The sequence below is a fragment of the Oryzias latipes genome, chromosome 9, assembly GCF_002234675.1.
Source record: "Oryzias latipes chromosome 9, ASM223467v1".
NCBI classification, from domain to species: domain Eukaryota; kingdom Metazoa; phylum Chordata; class Actinopteri; order Beloniformes; family Adrianichthyidae; genus Oryzias; species Oryzias latipes.
The window spans coordinates 14364524-14383713 of NC_019867.2; positions in this window are offsets into that span (position 1 = coordinate 14364524).

A 19190-nucleotide genomic window follows, 5' to 3' on the forward strand; every position below is an offset into this window, starting at 1 on the left:
TTTAATGCCTCTTCTGGTGAGATGATAAAACTGACTTCCTCTGGTATGTCAGATTGCTGTTTTTACAAAAACATTGTGTATAAAGTTTGTGTTATATTAGCCTCCACCATATTACTCTAACATTTTCCTGCAACTGTCAACCCGAAAACCAAACATCCCCTATGGAGCCTTTTTTCCTTCAGACCTAGAACGGGAAGGTGATTTGAGGTTTTTCAGTCCATTTCAGTTTACATTGGAGGCAGCTACATACCATAAATTCCTCATGCACGGTATTTACCATAATTCACTCAAAGTAATTAATAAACGTGGTATTTTAAGACAACACTCATTTGCTGTTATTTCATTTTCTGCTCTAAACAACCAAAAATACAAAAATAAAAAAAATGAATAAACTAACAGAAAGAAAGGCATTTTTATGTTGAATGGTGAAGCCAAAAAATATAATACCATATTACCACCGCTGCCATGGGGACCACTGTTGTTCCAAATAGCAGCAACAACATTTTCCAAAAGTATAAAGTTCTGAAGTGTGTCAGGAGACAGGGATTGAAGCGGATTTACGACCATACAACACATTTAAAATGTTCAGACTCAGTTATTCCACTGAAGAGCCACAAATTCATATGATGTTTTTAAAGCAACTACTCTTACAGTCATGAGCAACTTTCCATCAACCAGTGTTAAAATTTGACTCTTTTTCAAACTTAGTTATAACTCCCACTAAAAGGTAATGGCAAGAGTAATGGATCATATTGTTATTTTTCAAATCAAATCAAATCAAACTTTATTTATAAAGCACTTTTCATATATAACACAAACTGCTTTACATTAAAACACAACAAAATATAAAAAAAAGCATGACTATTAAAATAAATAAATAAACAAAAATAAATAAAGAGGGCCCCCCTCCCCGTACCTAGCCCCCCACTCCTTTCACACCTCCCACCCCCTAACTGATGTTAAAGACACTGAGAAATAGGCTGAGCACAAAAATTTTTTATGGTTAGTCATCTAGAATTTTAGGCCATCAAAAAGCCAACCAATCAGCAACCAAATGTGTTGTGTGGGTTTTGTCACTTCTATTTTGTCAGGTGTGCAAGAGTTTGTCATGCTTCTTTTTCAGTTTTATTGCTTTCATTATATCTGCATAATTCATCCATCTATCCATTTTCTTGACTCGCTACATCACTTTGGGGTCACGGGGTCATCGAAGCCTGTCCTGGCTACTGCTGGGCGGAGGCAGGGTACACCCTGGAAAGGTCGCAGGGTTATCTGCATAATTGCTTAATGCAAAATAGGCCACTATTATATTAACTTGAAGAAATACTTCATATTTTGTGAGCCTGAAAGGGTAGGGCAGTCCAGATTTGATTAAAGTTTGCTTGTGAAAACTTAGAATGGCAAAATTTAAAGCCAGATTCTAATCATTCTAGGAAAATATGACTTTGTTTACACGTGCTTTACCACTTTGGTTTTTATGGGTTCACTTCAAGGTAAAACAGCCATGTCAATTTACTAATGAACCTGTTGGCAGTCTGTTTACACAAGCGAGGTGTTTTCTGTGTACTTCAATCAAAATTGGTCTAACTTTGTAACAATACATTTTTCAAGTTTTTCAGTGTGAGCAACATTTGTCATACAAATGAAAAAAAGCTAGTGGAAAAAGAAGTTTGCATTGTTTCCCTGCCAGAATGGCAAACTAATACCTCAGACATCAAGCTTTAACTGACTACCTGGTTATGGAATCCAGGTTGATTTGCATTTTATTTTAGAAACAAGTTCAGTTCAGAAAATCAATTGTAAGCTGGTTAATAAAATGCTGGTAAAATCTCTAAAAACTGTCTTACATCACATAATATTAGCATAAATCCGCTTTCCTGATCATGATGATGTAAATTTGCACGAACACTGCGACGTGACAAACAGATATTTTTTCTGCGTCACACTATGCTTCCCCGGCCTGAGTTTTACGATTTATTGGTTGGATTTGTTCATGAAAAGAGCTGCCAAGCTCTCACCAGGGGCCACATGGGAGTATGAGTTTAGGCCCAGCTGCAAGAAAATGTGGGCGAGTCACCACAGTAACACTTATTGAGTAATCACATTATGTGTGTCTACTCACACTATTAAAACCTTGTTTTCAGTGATGATTGGTTGCCGTAGTGACAGGGATACTGACTTTCTTTGAAATATTTCTTTGTAGTTTGGACTTTTCTTTCCTTGTTTTATAAAAAAAATCACTAAAAACATTCAATGTATATCAACAGTGTGAAAAATCATTAATTAGCAAATCAGTTCTTTAAAAAAAAGATTAGGAGAGATGTACAATCAGAGGATCTCTTTTAATGAGAATTTAGATAAAGAAAAATACGTCATCTTAACTGAATTTGCTGTAAAAGCCAGCTTTAGGACTGTGTTGGAGTGAACCATTTTTTGGCAAATGATATAATCAAAAAAACATTTTATTTGAAGATGTTGACAAAGGCAGAACACATTGAGATGATCTTAGCTGAACAGGGCAATACCCGGGGCAATTATTTGTACCTTTAGGGGTTAATAACTCCAAGCTGCTGCTGGTCTTATTCATTAATTGGGTTATTGTGTAATGGAACATCTTTCAGCAGTCAATAAAATATGAGCATTAAAGCAAATGAACTGTCAGCTATTTTAATTTTGGGCTTTTAGATATTTTGTGTATTTTCTCAATCCTTTTTTCTCAAAGTGTAATTTGTGTCAAAATAACTTTGCTGCTTTTTAGGATTAAGGTTTATTTAATGCATGCAGGCTCAGTGCCCATACATGCTTGTCTTGCTGCTGGCAGCAATTGAACATGTCTGAATGATACTTCTGATTCACTTCTATAGCATAATGGAATGATTATCTGAATAGATGCAACTGTACAGAATATAATAATATGCTGCAGTTAAATCTAAGAACACTACATCAAAACTAATTTGGCTTTTTACCAAAACATCTTAGTGTTATTCAAAAATTTACATCAGTAAGGGCTTCTTTTAACCAAATGTGAGACTTTGTTTCCATAAGAGTTGGCAAAAAGGATTTTTTTATGTTATAATAGTTGCATATAGGATGAAAGGGTAAAACAATCTTCTCACACTTTTGAAGTAATTATACCGAGCAATCAACAAGTTTCCTCTAACAGTTTTGTGGTCTTATTTTTCATTTTATTTATATACTGTATGTAAAACAATCAAAATCTTTATCCTTCTCTCTTTAGTACAAACAATAAAACAGAATAGTTACCCCAAATGTAATTAGATTAGTATAAATATAATCACACTGTGTGGATTGAAGGGTCAAGCAAGATAAATGGTAAATGGTATATGGCGTATACTTATGTAGTGCTTTTCTTCCTACAAGGTCCAAAGCGCTTTACAGTCACAGTCCCATTCACCCAGTCGCACACACATTCACACACGCACAAGATAGAGAACAATACACTATTTGTTAGCTGAAAGAAAAAACACACACACACAAAAACCAAGTACTTTTAATAGGATTGCCGAAAGCATCTTCTTTTTCTCTGTTTATAGGCAGCTTTGGAGCAGAGGTAGAGCGGTTGATCTCTGATCAGAAGATGCTTGGATCCCGCTTTGCCCACCTGTGGATTAAAAAGTCCTCGAGCAACCCCATATTGCTCCTGGTGGTTGTAGGTTGGTGCTAGTACAAGGTGGTGGCTGAACCTTGGGTCTTCAAGGAAAGTAGAAAAGGACTATTTATGCCAGTTACCATCTATTTTTGTTTTACTTTTTTTTTTGGCACAATGTTTATCTTTTTACATGAGATTAACATCATGATATAATAGTGGTTAATATTTTCTTTTTTTAAATTTGTAAATCATATTAAAATTAGATTTAACTCAAGTTATACAGATTTATACAAAAACAATTAAAAAGCACATGGTCTGCGCTTTATTCTTTTGAATGATTGTCTGATTCTATATGTAATATATATATATATATATATATATATATATATATATATATATATATATATTTGAAGCATTAATCAGTTCTTACATGTGTTTTTGTCCAGTATTACTGTATATACTCTTTGTCAAGTAAATAGTTGGAATGTATTTTTTTAATGTATTATTTTAAAGGAAATGAATAAATTCTGCTCACCTCTGGTTACTGATAAAGTTGTGTAATGATACACAAAATAAGGGGATATAGAAATCCGGATCAAATTGCCTGCAGTTTCTTTCGGAATTTGTTGGTATGCATTCTAAACCCACAGTGGCACATAAAAAAAAAAATTACAGATGTCCTGAGAAATAACTGTGTTCTCTGGGAATTATTTTTAGGAAATTATATTGAATTAAGCTTTTTTTTTTTGGCAAAAGAACAAAAACTGCTCAGTTTAATAGCACGGACCTTCTTGTATCATCATAGCTTCCCCTGCTACATTTACTCTCTTCACTGCCGTGAACTCTGTCATTGCTCATCATTATACACAACCCATTACAAAGTTTCATTATAATAAGCTGTATGATTGAAATTAAAATTCAAAGCCAAATGCTAATTTGGTATAGCCTATAGTTTTGTTAATCTGATTTCTAATCATGTTTAGAAAAACAGCAGACTAGAATCTGACTTTTTCCACCTTAGATTAGATTTCTCTGAGCAAAGAGAGCTGATCGGTTTAGGGTAACTTGTGCCAATTTTAATAAAGTGAAGCTTTGGCAAAATTTCAATACAGAAGATGTATTTTATCTTCAGTTATGGTTGCCTATTCTTCACTCCACAAGTTGCTCATCAATTAGTCCTCACAAGTTTGTTTATCTGCATTGCAGACTTTTCGCTGGCCCACCTCTGCACTGGTCTCAACCTAGCTCTTCAATTGGGCGCAGTCTGACCATCATCACCACCATCACCACCATTGGCGTCTGGGTTCTGGAGTCTGTTTACTTGGTCTGAGGTCATCACAAACATGCAAGATGTCTCTGGCCCAGAGCCCAACCGCCAAAGACTACTGACTATTCATGCTTTACTATAAAATCTTTTAATCAAACTTTCAATATCTATTCTTGAAATGTCACAGCTAACATTTTCTTGATAACAATTACCTGTTTGGTGCTTGGAGTTATTTTATTGTATCATACGTTTTATTTGTACTCAGATTAAAAGATGTTTAAAGTCCCTCTCTGATGAAAATCTTTTTTTTTTTTTTACTTTTTGACATGTAGGTTTGGCATTTTTCTGACGAAAGAGAACAAATGTAATAATAAGAAAACATTTCATTTTTGCATTTCTGACCATTTCTCCTTTTAAATTGCTGTCAATCAAGCTGTCGCAAAGACGCTAGATTTGATTATCCCTTGTGCTATCTTGGATGACCCCACCCTTGCATTGACATGCTCTCCCTACAATGACACAGGTGGATAAAGGTGGAAAGATTTCATGTAATCCATTGACACCAGTGAGGATCACAAATCATTGAAGAAAAAAGGTTCAGAGCACTGTCTAGTGGGTCTAGATAACCCAACTCCCAATGTTAAAGTGCATAGAATAGCACAAGGGAAAAATGAGTCATTGTGATGTCACAACAGACCAATTGCGCATGCCTAAGGCCCCTGATCTGCCTCCCCCCGTGTGCACAAGCTCAGGTGCAGAAGCAGAGAAGATGGCACATTGCTGCATTGCCCACATGCACAAGTACGACCAAGGCTGGATTTTGTTGTTGGCCTCACGTATTTAAAATTAAACCTAAAGTCCCATTAGCTGTGACGCACATAGGTGCCTGAAATGCATTCTCCTCATTTGGTCCTTCCCCTGGAGGAGCGGTGAGCTGCAGAAACAGCCGCACTAAACAACCATTTAGTGGTTTAACCCTGACCGTAACCCATAATCCTAAACTTAACTCTTCCTCTGGGTCCGTGCAGTCAAGAGAAAAGTTCAGCACTGGCTGCACATATTTGGAAAATAAGGTGGGAATATTCACTTTCTTTATGGCATTTCATTTTATTTGCTGTCCAAGTTCATCCATCAGTCTGCATGTGCTAGCATCAAATCAGTTCTGAGCTCCAGCCAGTGCTGCTTTCTGCTCCAATGTAGCCTAAATTATCATGTCATTCAAAGCATTTTTCATGGACTTATCAAAGTTCTTTTTGGTGTGTAATTTTATTAAACAGCAGGGTCTAGTACACACATTTGCTTTGTCATTCCACACAGTGTTCAAGAAGTGTTGATGTGGAACCAAAAATATGTCACTTTTCACCGATTCTTTATGCTAAAGATAATCTTTTGAGAATAGAGACTGTCAGTCGGTGTTCTCTGTGCCCCCCCCCCCCCCCCCCCCCCGTGCTATCATCATCAAGAGGGAGGAGGGATCAAGGGCTAATCAGATCAGATAAACTTGAAATATGGCTTTTTAGGACAAGTTGTGGGAGTTTAGTTAAAAACGTCATAATCATAATTAAAAATCCACCGGGAAGGTTAAAAAAGAATAGTCATAAGGGTATGGGGTTTGTTTGTTTCTTTTTTGTAATTTTTGAACTATAAATGCGGATGCATACTGTTCCATCTGCAGACGTAATTTAAAATGCAGAGGAATGAAGAGTCTTTTGGTGTCTTTCAAGCAGAAGAATGCACAAAGAAGTGGAAAAATTATATTGAGCACTTAACATTTATGTAGACGTAAAACAGTGCTTTTAAGGTTGATTATCAAACAAAACAAATAATAAAATAGTCAAAAACATTTCTTTATTAACGAATCCTGTTCAAGGTAGTCTATTTTTACCAAAATCTATAGTTTTACCTGTAAAATTGATATTTTTTGAATGCAAATAAATTTATGGTTTAGTCTAGAAATAAAAAGGATCCAAAACTTTATTTGATCATCAACGGGTTAAACAAACCAAAACAAAAAGATACATTAAGAATGTCACTCAAAACCTTCTGTTAAACCAAAGTCAAATCATAGCATTCATAGCAGTTTAATGATAAACTCATGAACCACCACAAAGTGCCTTTTTTTCTCAACCCAGAGTGATTTAGGGACACATAAAGTGTCACAGAACCTAAGTTTCCCACTGGAGATTGTTTTTTGAAGGACTCAAGTTTTGGTCTCCTTGCCACCTGGCAGAGTGGTTGAAAAAAATCAGATTAAGACTGATCTCTTCTATTATGTTAGTCTTATTTAAAAGAAATATAATCAGGTTCCTTTATGAATATAATAAATGCAGTGCAGTGAAATCTTTTAAGAAATAGCTTTCATTTGGGAAGAAAAAGGGGACTTTTTCCTAGTTCCAGATTGGAAGCAGATGGTGTCCGAACTCCAAGCAGGGAAAACCACAAACTTGAAAACAAAAAAAAGCACAAAAGGAAATCTAAAAGGTACCTAAGTGTGTGACTGAAGAAAAACAGTTTATATAAAATGAGCAGGCAACTATATGCAAATCTCCATCTTGCAGCTGGAAAAAGAAAGCAAAGCTTCCCATGAAATACTTCAAATGTCTTCACAGCTCATTGCACATGTAAATTATAGAGACTCAAAGTGAAAAATTATGGGAGGCAAATAATAAAAAAAAAAACTGATGCTGTAACCACACACTGTGTGGCTGCAAAATAAATGACATGATTTGTTTCTGTGTTGAACAAATCAGAATTTATTTCAGAGAAGATCTTAAATTTAGATTTGTTTGGAGACTAAACCTATTGCACTGGTCAACGGTCCTCAAGAAACTGATGATTAAGGCCTTTACAACAGAAAAAAAGCAAAAATGCACAAAACAATAATTAAAAAAAAGGTTAATTTGTTGTGGTGGATAGTGAATCTGATCTAAAATGTGGACTGTGATGTAAGACTACACTGCCAACTTAAAATCAATGACACAAATATACAAAGAACACTATAAACATTTATCCATCCATCAGTTTTCTACAACTGCTAATTCCATTTCACAATCATAGGGATGTCGGGGTGCACTTGGGGTGCACCATGGTTTTTTCACCAGTCCATCACAGGACAACACAGAAAAAGACACCTGCACACACATTCACACATGAAGGACATTTTAGAATTACCAATTGTTCCATGATTTTGCACGGTGGGAGGAAGCCAGAGATAAACAACACGTGCATAACGCAAAAATGCAAACCCCACATAGAAAGGACCAAACCGGGATTGGAACCGGGGCCTTCTGAAATTTAACTTAAGTCCTTAAGTGCTGCTTTATGTATTTTTTTTAACTTTTACTGTAGTTTCTGTAGTCAGACAATGTAATGCAAGTTTTTTTAGCTAATAAATCACAGATCGAGACTTATTTGATATTTTTGTGGACCTTGACCTTTGGCCCAACTGCCACACAGATGATATTGCTACAGTGAGCAAAGCTCACCAAATCACTATTTGTCTTTGCTTACTTCATGTTTTAACCTGGTAATTTTTGGGCAGCTGCATTGGCATCATTTGATTGACATCTGAAACTGGGAAATTTAGTGTCATAAACTGATAGTGCTTGAAGCTCCTTACTTAAACTAAAATTACAGGCAAGACATCTACTTGACTTTTCTTGTGTAATGCACAGTACTCTTTCTTTTAGCACTTAATTCAACTGTATTCACACTTTGATGACTAGTGTTCACTTGCAAGTAAGCCGCTAGTCTCATGTTTTGCCTCGGATAGTCATAGTCCCAAACGCATGTGATGGAAATGTGTCACATGATCAAAATGTCCGATTCAATTTTCAGCACATTTTTTCATCAGTAAGATTATCATTGAAAACAAATTTACCTTTAACTCTGGGGCATTAGTGTTTAGATACTAAGCAAAACATGTAATGAGGGGGTGATGCAAATTTATAACTTAATAGAAAAGAATCTTTATGTCTCCAGAAGTGTCATAGTTTCTCAAAATCTACATGGAGAGCAATTTTGCTGTTTCCTGATGGCAATCTTAACTTTTCTTGTAATGGAAGCTTGTAAGAAGCTGCTGGTGCTGGTAGCTGTGTGTCCTTTTTCTTTTTTTAATTATTACTGACAGTAATTTTTCAAGGCAAAGCTCCAGTAAAACCATTGCTTCCTCATGTGTCAGTTGTCTTACTGACTGTGGAGAAAGATTATCCTACCAAGGCTGAGCACTCATGGATAAATTACATGTTTAGCCGTGCAATGCCATACATCAGAATTCCTCCCAGACACAACTCCTTGCCCAACCCCCAGCCCCTGTCAGCCTCCATCTCGTCTCACAGAGGATCCTTTGTGCAAAAGGGTAGGCACTAGGCAGTGAGAAAAGGGTGGACAAATGGAGGAAGAATTAATTTGTTCCATCCTTTTCTCAATCCTGCTGAACAGACCACTGTTTGACTGGGAATAATCCTAGGATGGAGTGTGGGTTGTAAACCCTATTAATTCCTCCGAGATGCTAGTGCGACCTTCTCAGTGCCACACATTGATTTACATTTCCACACAAGCCAACCAACTTCTAATGCTGTGCTCGTCTCTCTTTTTTTTAAAGAGCTAGCAAATACAATGTGTTTAGAGAAATATTCCCTAAAAGGATGAGGAATCAAAAACAGAATCATGTATAGCAAAAAATGAAGGACAAACTTTAGTGAGAGGAGGAAACCTAAAAACCAGTCATAATGGCTCTAAAAACATGTCCTCCAATAAAACCTTTTCATTTGAAATAGTAAATAATAGCGTATTTGGTTAGCATTGATGTCTCATTCACAGGCAAATGTCAAATCTGATGATCACCGAAAGAAAATATATTAAACAAACAAAAGATGTCATTTGTAATATGAAACTTTCATGTGTTTCATGTCAGAACAGCTGTTCACTATTTACAAGAAATCCTCAAAGGGTCTTCCTAAATGGTGATTTAAATGCTGTTTGCAATAAATGTAAACCTCCACATTGTAATGTAAACCTTGTTTGAACTGCATTTAAGCTCTCCTGGTGCTTGGAACAGTGATGAACTGGAGAGGGGTGGGGGAGTGCGACCACCCCACGTTTAGAGCGCCAGCACAGCCTGCACAGCCAGCACAGCCTGCACAGCCTGCACAGCCTGCACAGGAAGGCTACCCCTCCCAGATCTCAAGTGAGCTCTGGGTTTGTGTCATAGGACAGTGCCCAGCTGCTTTTATTTTCCATCAGGCTCCCCTGAGATTCAAACTTTAGCAGCATGTGCGTTTAATTCAGGCTGGCCATAGTAATTGGTTCTCCTGTGTTCAACAGCAGGGACATAACTGGTTGCACAATGTTATTTTGTTGGCTTTCAAAATAAAACACATTTAGTCCTTCCAATGACAATTATTGTGATCTAATTCCAACTAACCTGCGGCCGACAAACAGATGTCTCTTTGGACAAAAAAAACCCAAATAAAGCTTTTTTTATTATTATTTTTTATTATTTTTTTTTAAGAAAGACATGTTTTTTTCTCAAAAAGAGACAAATAATATAATGCATGCTTGATCCAGGATTTTTAAATGCGATCTCCTCCAAGAAAGTTCAGCTTTGCCTGTGGCAATCCAACATCTCACAGAGCTTAGGAACAGTGTTTGGTCAATGAACAACTGGACCTGTTCCCTTTTGCTTTTCTTACAGAATGTTTTTTTTTTAATCTCTTGTGTGACCGTCTACAACATCCATCCTTTCACTAAATGTGGTGACAGATGCTGTAAACATTTGAGTTGCTGCCAAAATCTGCAGCTCACAGGACGTCCTCCTCCGTCATTTCAAGATGTTTTTATTTTTATATGCTTCACCACACTAAACAGTATTGCAATATTGAATTCAAGGCAGAACATTCCAAACTGCATATTAATAATAATAATTTAATTCATATTAATTATTAATCTTGTCTAATTTCATGTTCTTTTTTCTTTTTTGGTGACATTTTAGAGATTAAACAATATCTCATCAAAACTTTAAAATCTTGAGCAGAAAGCAGTACTTTATAAGACACAAATAAGAATAAAACATTTTGGCAGCTGTCTCAAGTTAGGTAATAATGTGTTAGATTTAAAGTTCTTGTTCTCGGTCCCGACTGACCTTTGTCCAAAGTTATCTAAGAGAAACTATTTGTAAAAAAAGAGGACAAAAATAGTTTGTGGATATCATATTGTTTCTTTTTTGCTTTTTGCATAACATTCCAAGGATTTAGAAAATCCACTAGATTCACTTTAACCCTTGCACTATCCTAGGCACTTTACCATTGGGAGTTGGGTCATCTAGACCCACTAGACAGTGCTCTGAACCTTTTTTCTTCAATGATTTGTGAACCTCACTGGTGTCCATGGATTACATGAAATCTTTCCACCTTTATCCACCTTTGTCATGGTAGGGAGAACATGTCAATGTAAGGGTGGGGTCATCTAAGATAGCACAAGAGTTAAATAGGAAACAAAGCCTATGAATATGAAAAAAATGCATTTTGTTTTTTTAGGAGGTCAAACTTGTTTCAGCATCTTGGCCGTTCAATTTCGAGGGAACGGAATAGTATTTTGAGGGAATGGAATAGTATTTTCGAGGGAACGCAATAGTATCTTGTGGGAACGGAATAGTATTTCGTGCGAACGAGATAATAATCTGTGGGAACAAGATATTAATCTGTGGGAACAAGACACATTTTAATATCTTAATGTCAGGACACGGGCTCCGTAAGAAACTGTACTTGGTGCCTGGAAAAAAAAGAAAACAATTACTTAAGTTTTACAGCAGAAACTTTATTGAATACACACAAGACACACACGCAACCTTTCAAATTATTAAAATATTGAAGGAAATCACAACGGAAAGTACATGATTTGTGGCCATTAGCATGTCTGACAGCTGATGCAGGGAAATATACCCAACTATCAAATCACTCAGCATGTGCAATCGATGTTTTTTGGGATTTCAATGACCTAATCAAGTCTTTAAACAGGTTTTTTGAATTTCATTATATCACTTTGTCTTTCAAGCTGTCTTTCTAACATCCTCCTTCTCCTCAAAACATCTCCAGGGCATTTCATTCATCATCTTGCCCATCTGCTAATTTCCACCACCCCAGTGTGAGGACTCCAGGGCGCCTCATTTCTGTCTCATGTCTAACTCCGGGATTCTGTTGCTGATGTGATGTCTTCAGAGCTGGAAACAGAATGAATTAGATATTTTCCCAGGTATGCTTTTGCAAAATTAAAGCTTCTCCATTTGGAAATCCTGAAGGTAAAAGCTGCAAAGAATTCAAGCAATCCAGCTTTATGGTTGGTGGTGGGGGACACAGATGATTCTCACAGGACCAGCAAACAAGGAAGAGATGTGGCTTCTTTAAGTCAATGACTTTTAATAGGCAATTAGGTGTAAAGATAACAACTGAATAGCAAGATCCGTTTATAAACTGGAAAAAATTGCAGAAAATGACTGGATTGCCATGGCAACCACTTTTTTCTTAAAGTAACCAGATGGTAAACATCAATGTCGTGGCTGTCAGCTCAGCACTGTGAAAAAGAAATATTTTACCAACAGAAAAAGGAATCTGGACCTTGCTAAGTATTCAAATTAAATAAATTCAGCTGAAGGTAAACAACAACACAGGGTGTGCTTCACCATGTCAAAAATAACAACAGGGAACTCAGAAAAGAAATTGTTGCTGCCAGTCAATGTCTGCTGTGTTATGAAAGCGCTTTGAAACAATCTGAGGGCCAGCATTCTACAGTGTGTAATGTGATCTTAAGACAGCTGTCTATCTTTGTTGTGGTGGATATTCTGGCAATTTTATCCCAAGGTCAGATGGGTTGCTGCACGGAGACTCAAAAAAAAGAGAGCAGTCTCAATCTGCAGGCTTGACAGCACATGTCAGGTCTCATGAGTATGACTGGAAGTATAAAACAATAAATTATGACATTTTAAGAGAGGTTTTGAGGAGAAAACTTTTTCTCTTTAAAAGAAAAGACAAAGTAATCCTTTAAAGAAGCAAACACTGTTTGCTGACCACCAATTTCGCAAACACACAACATACAGGAGGTACCAAATGTTGTGGTTCCTCCAAATACAACCTGATTTTGATTGTAAAACTGTACAAATTCCTATTGACTCCCATGGTAAAAAAGTCAGATTTCACACCAAAAATAAATGTATTAACAGTTTGGTTTAAACTGTTTCTGCAATGTCTGTTGCTTTGTTTTATATTTATGACATCGTTGCAAAGTGGGGATTATTTCAAAATCTCCTAATTCGGGGATAATATGGGACTGTTCTTTTTGATTCTGAGCAGGGTGGACAGCTCTCACTTTGTTCCTATTTGTCATTTTTGTAAAATTGTTGAGATGGGCTGAGTACACAACGTTAATCTTCACTGTTCCTGTGAATCCTCTGGGTAACATCAGAGATCATCCGTCCAGTGTATTAAAGTGTGATCGGAGCAACAATTCTTCATCCCGGCTTTGTGATCAACCTGAGGTTGGGGACTTCTGTGCTATTGTGCTAACCAGGGACGTGCACAGGATTTTAGAAGGGCAGGAGGAAAACAGAAAACAAGAAAAGGAAAACAAAAGCACAAATTTTTTTGTCCTTTAAGATAATTCAGTAACATTTTTAAATAAAGTACTAATTGATAACTAATCAGCTCTCTGTCAGTCATTCCAGGTTCATGTTTATCATCCACAGCTGTTAATTTTCCTCAGTGCATGAAGGTGTCTGGTTTTCAGTTCTACATTGTCAGGTCATCTGCTTTATCACCTTTTGTTTCTCCATGGTTTTTGTCTTAGTTTATTCATTAAATGTTTAATTTTCTGCCACCAAGCCCAATTTCCTGCATTTTGGTTTCTGCACCACCAGTTCCTGACGGTTCCACCCTGGTTGAGGATTCACAAACTCTCCTTTGGATATTATCTTCTAAAATCAGGCTTCTGTTGTGATTGGAAAGAAATTAATACAAAAGATTGTGAAACTGAATGATACAGAATTTAGGCAAATATAATCAGAAAGTATTACAAAAAACAGATAAATGTAGTTAAAGACCTGTAGTGAGGAAGCAATTTTTTAACTGACAAATAATGCTCATACAAAACATCATACAGTGACACTTGGTGCAAATTTGTTTAGAATAGCAGAGAACACAAGTTCAATGGATTTAAAGGGGTTTATTGTCATTTGCACAGCAAGGAAACTGGTTTTCCTGTACAATGAGATGCTTTCTTTGCCGTCTGCTCCGAAGGCCAAAGGTTAAATAAGATAAAATAAAATAAAGATAGGAGTGGGATATATACAGGATAACTGAAAATTCACACATGACATAAAATATAACTATGCATCAGTAAAGGACTAAACTTATATACAAATCAGATGTTGTGCAAATTCAGCTGAGTTTAACTGTGCGAAGAGACTTACATGAGATGAATGTGCAAGAACAGTAATGACTAGCAATGAGGTGTGCAAAGGTGCAGTTTGTTGTTCCAGACTCCTGTCAGCTGTTAAGGAGTCTGATGACAGCGGGAAAGAAAGACTTCCTGAGTCTGGTGGTCCAACAATCCTGTACCTCCGGCCCGAGGGGAGGAGAGTGAACAGACCTCGTTGTGGGTGGGTGGGGTCCTTGATGATGGAGGCAGCTTTCCTGCTGACCCTGCACTTGTAGATGCTCTGAAGCGAGGGCAAAGGAGTCCTGGTGATCTTAGACACAGTCTTCACCACTCTCTGCAGGCATTTGTGGTCCATGGCGATAGAGCTGCCAAGTGAGGTAGCAATAAAATGTTTTGAATTTGCCAGGAGATTGAATAACAAAAAAATATCAATAATACTTAAAAGATAAAAGTGGATTTGGATTTGGATTGGATGAAGTGGATTTCTAGTTGGGTGCATTGATTGTCTCCAAACACTAAGAGCGTTTAGCAAAGAAGAGAAGCTGCACAAGTAAGGCTGACCTGGTTTAAATCAGATCCCACTATTTAAGTTTATGTTCATGGTTAATGGAATAATTTTAGTAACTTTTCTCAAACATTTGGCAACATCAAAATTTGGATGACTGTCATTCCCCTTCGACGGAACAAAAATAGGACATACAACAGAGCAGTTCTCTCAAAGTCAAAAGCATAAAAAAAGAAAGAAGGAAAAGAAAAAAGGCCCGAGAAGAAAAATGTGTTATTAGACTGGCCCTGTCAGTCAACTGCTGAGAACAGACCTCCAGCTGTGCATGAACAATAACATACAGATTTAAATGGGAAGTGGAAAATTAGTAAAGGAAAGAGATTAAGAAACGTTCAGAACAATTTAGACATTGATGAGTTGAAAAAATTCAACTTTATTAAGTGTTTTTTTTAGAAAGAGTCAGCTTTTCTCAATTTTTTTCATGACTTCCGTGTTTTACAGTTTTTCTCCATTGGTTTGGCTCATTTCTTGAAACAGAAATTACATTCTGAAAATTCTTAGATCATTTGGCAAAACAGTCTTACAGTTCAGCACAACACTATAGCTTACTTGCAAAATCTAATATATCTCTCAAAACTGTTCACTCATGCTTCAAAACGGAATTCCTTTCCCATGTAAAGAGTCAGTGCCACAAAAACGGCAAAGATCCTTCTCAATTGCTTTGGCTCATTTCTTGAGGCAGACCGGACGTTCTCAACACTCTTGGTGCTTTTGCCAAAATAATGTGGATGGTTTGGCACAACACCATGGTTCACGTGCAAAAGCTCATATCTGTCCCACAACAATTCACTCATGTGTCAAAACTAAATTTCCTTCTCACTTTAACAGTCAGTGCCCCCAAAATACTTCGTCCCTTTGGCATTGAGTAAGCACTGCTAGTCAAAATGATTAGATGTTTAGTCAATATAGCAGAAGACCATTGAAATATCCCTCATGTCCACCTTTCAGTCTTAGCTCAGTCCTTTATTGACAATAGTTACTGGACTGTTTTTGTATAGCTAACAGAATACAATTTTGTATAAAACTGAAAAAAAGGAAAAGGATTTTAGGGTTAGAGTAGCCGCTTAGGTCTACGTAACAGCACACATTGCACTCATACTGCCAATGAAATTCTGACCATTATCATTCATACACACAAAGTAACTTTCATACATCAGAGTAAAAAGAAAATGTATACAGCATAATATACTTTATAATTTAAACACAAACAAAAAACAATGAAAATGAAGCCTACAGTGCTGTAAATGATGCTTGAGTTTCACAACTAACAGTTCTTCACTGGACGCTGTCCTCACCCTGCTGGCCATCCACATGCTGCTGTCTGTCAGGCTACAGATTCTCGTCCACATCACAGCCCATATTCTTCCTTGCACTGCAACAAGGGAAGAAACGGCGTGCATGTCCCAACCATCCCCCTACACCAGGGGTGGGCAATTCTAGGCCTTGAGGGCCGGTGTGTTTGCATGATTTCCAGAAAGTCTTGCCCTGCTCATGGCTGATTACCTGGTTCAGGTGTGTCCAGCCAATCAGAACATGCCAGAGCAGGGTATGTTGGAAAACATGGAAGAATGCGGCCCTCAGTGCCCACCTCTGCCCTTCACTAATCTCCTGTAATATCCTCACACACAGCATCCATTGCATGGAGCAGGGACCTCTGATCTTGAGCCCGATGCTCATACACTCTCCACCTACAAGCGGAGAAAAACTTCTCAATATGATTGAGGAAAGGAGAGAAAGGTGGTAGGAACACTGTGACTTTGTTAGTCAAGTTCTAGTTTCACCTGACTGTCAATTGCTGTAATAAATGTATCAAATGTTCCAAGGGATTCATATCGTATTCATGGCATTATGTTCTTGACTAATTTTGACAATTGAACAGACTAGTATGCAAGTGATGACTAACACAGTGAAATGATGCTGACTCATGTAAGGGTTAAAGGCTGACGAAGTGTGCGTTATTAGTTTTTAACGCATGCTGTAGAAGACTGAACAAACCTCCGCTTCGCGTCGGACGATTGCCTCCGCGAAGTGCGTTAAAAAGTAATAACTCACACTTCGTCGGCCATTAACCCGCTTATACCATGGTTACTTACAGAATCAATACATATTAACCAGTTTTTAGTCCTCAATTCTTGTTTTTTTTCCGATCTGGATCGCTTTTTTCACAAAAAGCGGACTATTTGTCACGTGATGCGGCGCAACGTAACATATAGTCCGCGTCGCGCAGCACCACTGCTGCAGTCGAGATTCGGCGATATATATGTACTGATCTTTCCGATGGGTTGAATAAAGCATCAGTTCAGAGAAAAAGTTCACCTCTTACCCCTTTTTTTTGTCCAAATGATGAAGCAAATTTTAAAGAAGCCAGCGCAGTGATACAAAACATGTAAGCTAGGCGACCAGAACTTCTTTTTTCACCGTGCGGTTATCAGGTATTAATGCACACCCAGCAGCCAATCAGAATCGAGTATTCACCCGGACCATGGTATAATTTGGAGTGAACAACCATTAGACTGAGAATCAACAATCAGTTTAGATCAACAAGATCTATTCACTTGGAAATTGTGCTAAATGTAGGCTACCTGTACTTAATCAATTGCAAAGATGTACTGAGACATTGAGACATGTAATAAGACAAATGCAATTTGATGAAATTAATGAGAAATTCCATTCTGTTGTGAACAATTGCCAAGTGGTTTGGAGGTTTGTCCATGTTGTTTTGAAAATCTACTTTCTGTTTCAAGAAATGAGCCAAACCAATGGAGAAAAACTGTAAGTTAATTTAATATGTAAATTTAACTGTAATACATAAACCGGAAACATGGTCTTTATTTTGAGAACCAAAAATTGCAATTTTGTCCAAATAAATGATCTAAAATATAATAAACGAGCAGACAATTTAAAGTTGTATCAAAGTACGACAGAGTTTTATGGCCACAAAAGAAAGCAACATTACGAGATTTAAAGTCGTAAATTTACGACATTTTCCATGTAAATTTACGACTTTAAATCTCGTAAGAGATTTTTTCTCAGTGAAGTCGAAGTGAGCATGTGCAGCAAGTCAATGTCGCACAGCAGCAGAGCAAACAGACTAAACTCAATTGTACAGATAAGCTGAACGTTTATTGATAATGTTACAAATGTTTGGAAGCTTAATTGTTTGATTTACAGTTCCCTCCAGCCCGTTGATGAAGCCATTGGTTTCCTTGCAGCTTTTCTCTTCCAATCTTTTCTTCCTCCACGAAAGACAAGCTCTCCTCCAAATCTATGTGACGCTTCCATCTGAAGAGGCCCAGTTTTGTGCATTTTCAAACTTCTCATGCAAATGCATCAGACTATTTTCATGGTGTTTGGTGTTTTGTATTGAAACAAGATGTGTTCTTTGGAGGAGGGGACTTATATGATACTATTTTCATTCCCCTTGGGTTGGGTGTTTCTTGTGCGCATCACAGTTACATGACGTAAAGTGACAAATGGACTTCTGGGTAAGTGTAAGAAAAGGACAGAATAAATAACGGTCATCTACACTGAAACATGTCTCTGAGCTCTTTATTTTACATATGAAACTTCGCATTACTGATTCCGAACCCCTGCTACACTACCAATAATTTGGTTTTGAGTTGCCAAAAGATTCAGAATTTCCTTGTTTTTGAAACCTATCACGAAATTTCATCTTCCACCATTGCTCAGATAAACAGTCAACTGTGCTGTTTTTTCTTGTTAATCTATAACTTTTTTTCTCGTAAACGTATAACTTTTTTCTTGTAAATTTTCGTGTTTGAAAGTCATAAATTTGCGACTTTGTTCTCATAATTCTTTTTGTAAATTTAGGACTTAAAAAGAATTTGTTTGTAAACTGGCCCTTAAACTCCATCGTATCAAACAATATACAATATTGCAGCGAAAAACTATTTATGTGTGTTTTTCTGTCATTTTTTGAAGCAAAACAACTGAATATTCTGCGTTCAGACTTCCCATAGTTAGCTTTCAGATAGAACTGTGTAATGAAATTCTTTAAGAGACCTGTTACGTCTGTTAGTACATGCTGGCTCCAGCAACAAAGTGAGGGTCCTTCCCATAAATGATCACTGTTCTCCTTGAGATTTTCGTTTTGCAAAACATAATTCTCCAAGACTTTAACATGCACGTGTGTGCTCCCTGTCTGGGAATAAAAGTCATTGGCTACTGAGCAATCAATCTGTTTTCAATCTACTCCTATTTTGTTCCCACCAAGTCAGTGATGTGATTTAAAACAGATTGTTCTGGAAAACCTGTCAAAGCTTGATTTCATGCACATTTTTAACGCTGCTCTGGAGGTG